The sequence below is a fragment of the Salvelinus sp. IW2-2015 genome, linkage group LG5 (assembly GCF_002910315.2).
Source record: "Salvelinus sp. IW2-2015 linkage group LG5, ASM291031v2, whole genome shotgun sequence".
Classification (NCBI taxonomy): Eukaryota; Metazoa; Chordata; class Actinopteri; order Salmoniformes; family Salmonidae; genus Salvelinus; species Salvelinus sp. IW2-2015.
Window position 1 is genome coordinate 6,623,906 of NC_036844.1, and position 11,596 is coordinate 6,635,501.

Below are 11,596 nucleotides of genomic sequence, written 5' to 3' on the forward strand. Positions count from 1 at the left end.
AGAGAGAAAGAGAGGAATAGACTGAGGAAAGAGAGTAGGGGAAAGTAAGGTGGGAGAGAGTGAGAGAAAGGTTTAGGGAGGCCATGTTGGATCATGAGCGTCGTTGCGGTGCAATCCGTTTGATCTCTCTCTCTCACTCTCACTCTCGTGTCATAGACGATTGCATTCAAAAAGTACTCAGACCCCTTCACTTTTAACACATTTGTGACCCGATTCAGGAAACTAGGTGTATGTGGCAAGTCACGACTTCACAGGAGAGCCGTTTGATTAAAATGCGTTTTTGGGCCAGAAATGCCTTCTCGAACATGTAAACTTTCATGTGCCTTAATATCAAACTTGTATGCCATCTGTAAATACGAATAAAATGGTTAAATTACGAGCCTAGTTGGTTTAGCCCCAGAGGAAGGGAGCAACCTTCCCGCTAGCCATGATTGGCTGAGATAATGAGTGGGCTGGACATGCCAAGAGATGAGTTTGGATTGGTCTGCCATATAGCCGTGGTCTGTCTATTGGAGCTGGTCAGTGTGTTTAGGTAATTGTGTTGAAAGCAGCTTTTACATTTTTTTTTATCACGTAGTAACACTGCATGAACCTAATGTCAAATTAAAGTGTACTGTTAGCCAGCTAACGTTAGCTGGTTGGCTCGCTAGCTAACATTATGTGCATGCTCTCCACTTTCTGAAGTTTTGAAATCAGTGGAATTCGAGTATAATAGCTAAGGAGATGGGGAAAACACCAGTCTGGATTGCATCTTCAAACCAAGGTCAACCATGCATGGCATCAGACAGGAGACACATCCAAGCATGATGTATATGGGTAAGATAGTCTAGCTAGCTACATTTTCAGATAATACACGTTTGTAATTTTGACAGAAAGTGGTTTCATTTCAAGTGTACTGTTAGCTAGCTAACGTTAGCTGGCTGGGTCGCTAGCTAACGTTATGTGTATGATCTTANTAATTTTGACAGAAAGTGGTTTCATTTCAAGTGTACTGTTAGCTAGCTAACGTTAGCTGGCTGGGTCGCTAGCTAACGTTATGTGTATGATCTTATTCTTTGTATCTCAGACACATTTGCTTGACTAGTTATAGCCATATAACCTATATGGTTAGCTATATGCAGATTCATGCAGTGTAGTAACGTCATGAGTTGTGATTATGGGCCATTGTTTAGCTAGTTAGCTACATGTCTTAACAAAAGACCCCACTATGCAAGTATCCATTTCAATAGAATGTCACTGCAACTGTTGATAGACGTACTAGCTCATAAATTTGCTCTGGCTTTCTACTCCGATTTCAGACCATGGGTAAGATAGTCTAGCTAGCTACAATATCAGATATTACGCTTTTCTAATTTTCACAAAGTATTTTCATTTCAAGTTACGCCCTGCACTTTCACTGGCTGTTGTCATATCGATCCCGGTATTGCAGCCCTAAGAAGTTAAAGTGTACTGTTAGCTAGCTAGCTAACGTTAGCTGGCTGGCTCGCTAACTAACATTTTGTCATGCGTTGGGATTCATTGTTTACCTAGCTAGATATCTAGCTACATTTATTAACAAAATACTCATCTTAGTGTGCCAGAGTGCAGAATAACTGATTCATTTTTGAACGCTCAAAACCGTTGAATATGTCCATAGTCAGTAAACGTTGGCATTTTTCCTATTTTGTTGCATTACAACCTGTAATTTAAAATGATTTTTATTTTTATTTTAAGTAATGGACATACACAAAATAGTCCAAATTGGTGAAGTGAAATTTAAAAATCACAAAAAATAAAAAMCGGAAAAGTGGAGTAGGTATTCACCCCCTTTGCTATGAAGCGCCTAAATAACATCTGRTGCAACCAGTTACCTTCAGAAGTYACATAATTAGTTAAATAAAGTCCACCTGTGTGCAAGTGTCACATGATCTGTCACCTGATCTCAGCATATACACACCTGTTCCAAAAGGTCCCAGAGTCTGCAACACCACTAAGCAATGGGCACCACCAAGCAAGCGGCACCATGAAGACCAAGGAGCTCTCCAAACAGATCAGGGACAGAGTTGTGGATCAGGTTTGGGTTATAAAAAAATATCAGAAACTTTGAACATCCCAAGGAGCACCATTAAATCCATTATTAAAAAATGTAAAGGATATGTCACCACAACAAAACCTGACAAGAGACAGCTGCCCACCAAAACTCACAGACCAGGCATTGAGRGCATTAATCAGAGAGGCAACAAAGAGACCAAAGATAACCCTGAAGGAGCTGCAAAGCTCCACAGCAGAGATTGGAGTATCTGTCCATAGGATCACTTTAAGCCGTACACTCCACAGAGCTGGGCTTTACGAAAGAGTAGGCTAGAAAGAGCCATTGCTTAAAGAAAAAAATAAGGAAGTACGTTTGGTGTTCGCCAAAAGGCATGTGGGARACTCCCCAAACATATAGAAGAAGGTACTCTGGTCAGATGAGACTAAAATGTAGCTTTTTGGCCATCAAGGAAAATGGTATGTCTGGTGCAAACCCAACACCTCTCATCACCCGAGAACACCATCCCAGCATGGCAGCATGGCAGCATCATGCTGTGGGGATGTGTTTTCATCTGCAGGGACTGGGAAAGTGGTCAGAATTGAAGGAATGATGGATAGCGCTACACACAGGGAAATTCTTTAGGGAAACTTGTTTCAGTCTTYAAGAGATTTGAGACTGGGACGGAGGTCTGAATTTACAAACRAAAAATCTGACAGCACAGTTGCAGCCGCCACGCTCTGGATAACATAACAGCCTAACCAGCTCTGCTARGGCGASTAATGTTCAGTGAGCTTTTCTCTCTCTCTTAGATGTCTRGAAGTAGCTGGCAAGTTAGTACAGAACGCTCGGATCAACCCTTAAAGAGATGGGTGGGGCTAAGGCTCAAGAGGGTGTGAACAATGTTGAATGGGTGTAGACAAAGGGCTCTCCAAAGATGGTGCCAAAACATTGAAAGAGGGTTTTCTCAAATGTGAGTTTACAGGTTGATCAATTTTCAAAGCAGAATTACTTTCCCATTGCTTCCTCAAATGYAGTGTATGATATACCATGTTGTAKYTCTGWRTCTCTACTTTTATCYAATTTAAAAAAMMRRAAWTYMAAWTTTKSYWMSKWARGMCCGAATCCAGGTGGTGAGTCACATTTTGTTACGTTACACCCTAATTATAAAACTGTTTTTACCTACAATGCTGCATAATGATGAAGGAAAAACAGGTTTAGACATATTTGCAAATCTATAAAATATACAAAACTGAAATATCACACTTACATAAGTATTCAGACCCTTTACTCAGTACTTTGTTGAAGCACCTTTGGCAACGATTACAGCCTTGAKTCTTCTTGSGTATGACTAAACTTGAACACCTGTATTTGGGAAGTTTCTCTGCAGATCSTCTYAAGCTMTGTCAGGTTGGATGGGGAGTGTCACTGCACAGCTATGTTCAGGTCTCTACAGAGATGTTCGATCTGGTTCAAGTCCGGGCTCTGGTTGGGCCACTCTAAGGACATTCAGAGACTTGTCCCGAAGCCACTCCTGGGTTGTCTTGGCTGTGTGCTTAGGGTCATTGTCCTGTTGGAAGGTGAACCTTCACACCAGTCTGAGGTCCTGAGAGCTCTGGAGCAGGTTTTCATCAAGTATCTCTCTGTACTTTGCTCCATTAATCTTTCCCTCGATCATGACTAGGTTCCCAGACCCTGCCACTGAAAAACATCCCCACAGCATGATGCTGCCATCGCTATGCCTCACCGTAGGGATGGTGCCAGATTTCCTACAGATGTGACGCTTGGCATTCAGGCCAGAGTTCAATCTTGGTTTCATCAGACCAGAGAATCTTGTTTTTTTTTGAAAACTCCAAGCGGGCATTAATGTGCCTTTTACTGAGGAGTGGCTTCCGTCTGGCCACTCTACCATAAAGGCCTGATTGGTGGARTGCTGCAGAGATGGTTGTCCTTCTGGAAGGTTCTACCATCTCCACAGAGAAACTCTGGAGCTCTGTCAGAGTGACCATCGGGTACTTGTTCACATCCCTGACTAAGGCCCTTCTTCCCCGATTGCTCAGCTTGGCCTGGCGACCAGCTCTAGGAAGAGTCTTGGTGGTTCCAAACTTGTGCCACTGTGTTCTTGGGGACCTACAATCCCGCAATTTCTTGATAACCTTCCCCAGATCTGTGCCTCGACACAATTCTATCTCRGAACTCTACGGCCAATTCCTTCGACCTCATGACTTGGTTTTTGCTCTGACGTGCACTGTCAACTGTGGGACCCTATACAGACAGGTGTGTGCCTTTCCAATCTCATGTCCAATCAATTGAATWTACCACAGGTGGACTCCAATCAAGTTGTAGAAACTTCTCAAGGATGATCATTGGAAACAGGATGCACTATTGGTTAGAGCCTGCAAGTAAGCATTTCACTGTAAGGTCTACACCTGTTTCATTCGGCGCACGTGACAAATAAACTTTGATTTGATTTGACCTGAGCTCAATTTTGAGTCTCATAGCAAAGGATCTGAATAATTATATAATTTTTTTTTTTTTATACTTTTGCAAAAATGTCTTAAAACCTGTTTTCGCTTTGTCATTATGGGGTATTGTGTGTAGATTGAATAGGATTTTTTTTTAAATGTTATCAATTTTAGAATAAGGCTGTAACGTAACAAAATGTGGAATAAGTGAAGGGGCTTGAATACTATCCGAATGCACTTTATCTATGTCTGTGGTTGTGAGAACTCATTATCAGTTAGAGGCTAGAGCTGCTCTTTCTATGCAAATCGCCTTTCCCTGCTGAGTTGCCAGATTTGCACATTTCCTAATTATGACCCATAAGCTCCGAGCTCTTCCCCTCTGCCTGCATTTCCTCCTCAACCCATTGGGTTGCCAGATTCTCAGATCTCTTAATTACTTCTAGTATAGCACAGGACACAGACGTCACTCTCATGATAGAACTAACTGTGTTCCAGTTAATGTGTTGGTGTAGTATGGGGTGCTCTCCATGGGTMTGAATGGGTTAGGAATTACTTGCAGACTTGGTTGGTGAAGTCTTGTTTGCTGTCCGTCGCGCTATTTGAGTACGTCTTCRCTGTCTAAAGAAAAACGTATTTAAAAAAAAAACATTTATTTAAAGCAGTAACTCAGTGTGTTCTGACCATTTCATGACTCTAGGACCAAGAAAATGTATTCAAAATGTCATACTGAAGTTTCATAATTGTATGTTCGTTAATGGGAATATATTTTCAATTTCCTGTTTTTTTTTTTTTTTAAAGATAAGAGGTTTTCATCAGACAGCGATAATGTGCTACTTCTGATGGGTTGCCAAACTCATTAGCAAGATCCTCTGTGTCTTCTATTKTATGGGTTGCCTTTACAATCATAGAACTTGTGGCAGTATACTCCCCCTTCTTGCCTGTACACAATACCAGGCTGCCACTTCCACACATCAGATAAATCACTACTTCTCATGACAAACAAATCATTCCCTCAATCAGTTGTGATCAGCGGTGGGTGGGGATGGAATTGGTCTTGTTAGGCTGTTGCATTATCAGTAGTCTATACAGCACATCACACCGTTACTAAATCGTAGCTTGCGTGGTGCATGGGGATATAAAGGCTTGTTAGGATGGTAACACCTCCATCTTGGTTGGTGTTGAAAGTTGGTCCAGAGCGCGCACGCACACACACACGCACACGCACGCACGCGCACGCGCACGCACACGCACGCATACACCTCTTCTGATGATTTATCAGGTAAAATGGGCCTGCGTTGTTTATGCCAGTTAAAATTGCCTCCTCTGTTCAGTTAGGTGGTGATTTGAATGCAGCCCATGATTTCCAGCGCAGCACATTACAGCGGCGCTCTGGAGTTCAGTTATACAGTACATCAAAGTGAGAGCTCAGTTTATTTCTGATTAATTTATCGCTTTACTGTGGCTCCTTCCCAAATGGCATCCTATGACCCATGTAGTGAACGACTTTTGGGCCAGGGCCCATAGGGCTCTGGTCAAATGTAGTGCCCCATGAATATGGTGCTATTTGGGACACATTCTGTGTTGCTGTCTGAAGACACGGAAGGAATTATACCTAGACCAAAGATCCAAATCAGTTTGACAGGCTCTTCCTGCAGCACAACATATCAAAGTATAAAACAGTTATAGAGTATTTTCTAGCCCTTTGACGTGTACGATCACATATTTGTGATCATTGTTGAGTGGTCCCTGAAGCGTACCATCGCAAATATGTGATTGGAACAGTAGCAACAGAACGTATGATGCAACAAGCGTGTCTAAAGCGCATTGTTGTCTGAAAAGCAACTAAAAATGTATTGTACTGATGGGAAATAAAGGTTTCACAAYTCTATTCCTCAATGTCACCTTTATTGTAAAAGATAAATGCTAATTTCATCATCCAAGCATCAAACGGAACACCTCCAGAGCCAAACTCAATCCATAAACCAGTGTAAATAACAGGTTGCGCTGACAAAAAAACTAAACATAAGTTAGCGGCCTAACAGCTAGACTTGTTTACAATGTACCATATCTCTGGTGAGCACAAGGTAGAAATGTAATTTTATTTAGAAAAGAGAAGCGTGTCAGCTAAGCTAACAGCAGCTATGCTACAGTAGAAACGACAATACGATATACAGAAAATGAGGCAGTTACTTTGAAAGGAACACACACACATGTCCAMAGTTATTATTTGTAAGGAAAAGAATAAYGAAGGGCGCCAGCCAGAAAATGTGCCAGGGGTAAAAYGTTTGTGCAAGGCCTGTTCTGACAAGAGATAAGAAAATGTCTGCATACTTGATCTGGGGAAACACTGAGGAAGTGCTTCAGCTCCCGTTGAAGAGAGAAGTTAGTCCGGCTCAAAAATAAATTATCCGCAACAGTGAARTGGGCTACTTCTTGTGTGAATTAATGAGGAGGCGGAACACACCTCAATTAAAACGGCAAATAGAAAATAAAACTTGTTAGAAAACAATTTTGAAACTGACAAATTGAAACAAAGCCTAGTGCAAATTATTATTTGTAGTTCCGCATTTTGGTTTGGGCACAGTCTAACTTTAATCCAATTAATTTAAACACCAGAGTCATGTACAAAGACGAGTTCATTAAAAGTGAATTCTAGGTAAATAGACATCCTCTTCTCAGAACAAGTACATTCTCCATAAGCCACGAGTGCCTGTCTATTTACTGTATGATTATATTACCATGACTCCAGCTTTGTCTCCCCTACCTCACACATCATCTCTGTCTACCTCACACTCATCTCTCTCTCTACCTCACACTCATCTCGCTCTCTCCCTCTCTGTCGGTCTCTCTCTCCCTCTCTGTCGGTCTCTCTCTCTCTCCCTCTCTGTCGSTCTCCCTCTCTCTCTCTTTCTCTCTCTCTCTCTCTCTCTCTCTCTCTCTCTCTCTCTCTCTCTCTCTCTCTCTCTCTCTGTCGGTCTCTCTCTCAGCCTGTTTCACAGTGCTGTGTCTGGAGGCTAGCCAGATGGAAGAATTAATCACACTAATACAGCCTGTAGAAGACCTTGTTAAAACCTCTGTATTGCTTTTTTTCTATATTCATTATGATTAAAATATTTCCGCTGCATTTGCCATAGGCAACTTGTGCAGTCGGTCAAAAGAGCATAATTGAAAAGCAGGAAATCAGAACAGAACCTGTAGGAACTCCAAGGTAAGAGCCGGCTGTTCAAAATGTGTGACCACCCAAGCCAAAGAGATGCGTCTCAAATTATGTGAGTAAAATTGTGCACACACACACACAAACCCACACAAGCATACATACACCCATACAGGCACACACACATCAGAATCTATAGCTAAAGCGAATCTAATGTGATTTACTAACGGAGCCTTTTGCAAGCACCACACAAAATCACGCACACATACAAGTAGAACAATATTAAATTGCTCCATGTTTTCCATCCTAAGAGCACACACACACCTGCATACAYACACCGCCGCATGTGGSAGGGGCTACAGTCCATTACGGATTACAAACCAAGACACAGCAGTGATCTGCCCAATGAYACCTCTCTACCAGAGGAACYCAATGCATTTTATGCATGCTTCGACAAAAACAACATCTATCTGYGCATGAGGGCCCCCGCCGACCCAGAGTACTGGGTGATCTCGCTCGCCGAGGCCGCCATGAGTACGTCGAACCCAGATKATGAGGGTAGGCATCATCCCCTCTGTCATGCTGACCCTCAACACGGGGGCCCCATAGAGGTGTGTGCTCCAACTCAAACATCATCATCAAGTTTTCTGACGACACAACGGTGGTAGGCCTGATCACCGGCGATGATGAGACAGCCTACAGTGAGGAGGTCAGTGCCCTGGCAGTGTGGTGCCATGACAACAACCTCAACGTCAGTAAGACCAAAGAGTTGATCTTGGACTACAGTAAATGGGGGGGGGGAAACTTTCACATTTTCAATAACGGAGCAACAATTCTGAAACCAACAGGCTCTTGAACAGCTTCTATCCCCAATCCATAACACTCCTAGCTAGATGATAGCACTCCTAGCTCGCCCTCCAAATACACCTCTGCTGTTTTCAATCAAGATCTCAGAGATCACTGCCTCATTGCCTGCATCCGTAATGGGTCTGCGACCAAACGACCACCCCTCATCACTGTCAAACGCTCCCTAAAACACTTCTGTGAGCAGGCCTTTCTAATCGACCTGGCCGGGGTATCCTGGAATGACATTGACCTCATCCCGTCAGTAGATGATGCCTGGCTATTCTTTAAAAGTGCCTTCCTCACCATCTTAAATAAGCATGCCCCATTCACAAAATTTAGAACTAGGGATAGATATAGTCCTTGGTTCACTCCAGACCTGTCTGCCCTTAAAGAGAGAGATGATACTAGAATGGTAGGGGTAGAATATGTTTAGAAGTAAGGTGACAAGCATCAGGAGATATATTGATAAATAGAGTACCAGCAGCGAATATGATGATTTATGTGAGTGGTTGTTGTGTGTGTGTGTGGAGTCCAGTATTGAATGTGTGGTGTGAGTTGGTGTGGGGCGTTGGTGTGTAGTGCAGTGTGCGTCGTGCCGTAGTGTGCATAGTCAGGCCAAATACAATAGAAGGGTCAATGAGATGGTCCGTGTACCATTTTTGGGCTATTTAACAACATAATAATATATAATTTCACCTTTATTTAACCAGGTAGGCAAGTTGAGAACAAGTTCTCATTTGCAACTGCGACCTGGCCAAGATAAAGCAAGCATTCGACACATACAACAACACAGAGTTACACCATGAATAAACAATAACATACAGTCCAATAACACGTAGAAAAAAATAGTATATATACAAGTGAGCAAATGAGGCTGGATAAGGGAGGTACAATAAATAGGCCATGGTGGCGAAGTAAACCCAGTATAGCATCATATTAAAACACTGGAATGTAGAATTTCGCAGACTGGAAGAAATCGACAAAGTAGGAAATAAAATACATGGCTGCAAAGGACGCAAAATAAATAAATAACTAATACATGACGGGAAAGGTAGTTGTGGGCTAAATTATAATTAGGCTATGTAACAGGAGCATGTAATCTGTGAGCTCTTCTCTGACAGCTGTGGGCTTAAACGGCTATAGAAAAGTGTCTTCCAACTTCAGAGATTTTTGCATTGACTTCCATGAACATTGGCAGCAGAGAACTGGAAGGAAACAACGACAAAACGAATTGGCTTTTGGTGGTCGACCAGTGAGATATTACCTCGCTGGAGCGCCGCGTGCTATACGGAGTTGAGGATGCTGCTATGTCGACCATGAGCCTGAGATAAGGCGGCGCAGTTTAACCTACGAGACTTAGTAGATAACTGTTAGCCAGTTGGGTTGGCGACAGAGCTTATGAAGCGAGGGCAACCACGAGAGCGTACAGGTCAGAATGGTGGTAGTGATGGGCTTCGGGACAAAACGGATGGCATGCTGCATAACTGCATTCAGTTTGTTGAAGTAGAGTGTTGAGATATTTTATAGCTGATCTACCGTAAGTCGAGATCCGTAGGATGGCAGGTTTTACCGAGGTCATGTTTGCAGCACTGATGAAGGATGCTCTTCGTTGCGATAATAGGCAAGCCGATTCTAATTTAACTTTCGCGATTAGGAGATTTCCTTAATTGCGTAGTCTGGAAGAGAGTTTACAGTCCTCTAAACAGAAAACACCTGAGGTATTTAAGTTGCCACCGGTATTCTAAGTCAGAAAGCCTCCAGAGTAGAGATGCTGGACGGGCGAAGCAGTGCGAGGCATCGATCGCCGTTTGGATAGCAGCATTTAGATTTACTTTGCTTTAGAAGCAGTGACGCACGGAAGGAGTACTTTGATGGCATTGAAGCTCCGCTGGAGGTTAGTGTAACACACATGTACAAAGAGCGGCAGAAGTAATAACAGAAGTGGTTCGCTCTACGTAGAGGTGTATCAGATAATCACCAGCAGCAGAGCCAACACATTGATGTATACAGAGAAGAGAGTCGGCCGCGAGGATGACCTGTGGGGCACCCCATAGAGACTGGCCAGAGGTCCGGACAAGCAAGCCTCCGATATTGTACAACACTGAACTCTAATAGTAGAAGTATGTTGGGTAAACCAGGCTGTAGGCAATCATTATTGAGAAAAACTCAATGGCTAGTCGATTGTTCTGCCAGAAATATTGTGGTGATTGGACAGAAGTCATTTAAAGCCTTTGGCTCAGGTGATGGAAATACGGCTGCGCAGTAATCGTCTCTAAGTTCGATGGCGGTTATGTATATGTCAGTTTAGGACCTTGGAAGCGTGGCTCGGTGCACCCATGACCAGCTCTGAAACCAGATTGCAATAGCGGAGAAGGTAGCGGTGGGAATCGAAATGGTCGTTAATCTGTTTGTTAACTTGGGCTTTTCGAAAGACTTAGAAAAGACAGGGTAGGATAGATATAGGTCCTGTATGCAGTTTGGGTCTAGAGTGTCACCCCCTTTGAAGAGGGGAGACCGCGGCAGCTTCCATCTTTGGGCAATCTTCAGACGATAACGAAAGAGAGTTTGAACAGGCTAGTAATAGGGGTTGCAACATGTCTCGGCAGATCATTTAGAAAGAGAGGGTCCAGATTGTCCTAGCCCGGCTGGTTTGTAGGGGGTCCAGGTTTGCAGTCTCTTTCAGAACATCAGCTATCCTGGATTTGTGGTGAAGGAGTATGGTGGGGGCTTTGGGCGGGATGCTGTGGAGGGGTGCCCGGGCTGTTGACCGGTGGTCGGGGTATGCCAGGTGGAAAGATGCCAGCCAATAGAGAAATCTTATTGAAATTCCCTCAAATTAATAGTTGGATTTAATCGGTGGTGACAGTGTTTCCTAGCCTCAGAGCATGTGGGCAAGCTTGGGAGAGAGGTGCTCCTTATTCTCCATGGACCTTTACAGTGTCCCTTGAAACTTTTTTGAGTTAGTAACTACAGGATGCAAATTCCTTGTTTGAAAAGCTACGCTTTTGCTTCTAACTGCCTCTGTATATTTGTTTCCTAAACTTCCCTGAAAAGTGGCGGTATGCACGGGGCTATTTTGAATGCTAATGCAGGAACGCACCACAGGATGTTTTTGTGCTGGTC

The 11,596-nt window shown here is 43.2% G+C and overlaps 1 pseudogene; it reads left to right on the forward strand.

Annotated features, from left to right (window-relative positions):
- Positions 1-7,971: 7,971 nt before the first annotated feature.
- The window catches only part of LOC111964474 (uncharacterized), a 30,808-nt pseudogene continuing 27,183 nt past the window's right edge, over positions 7,972-11,596 (forward strand).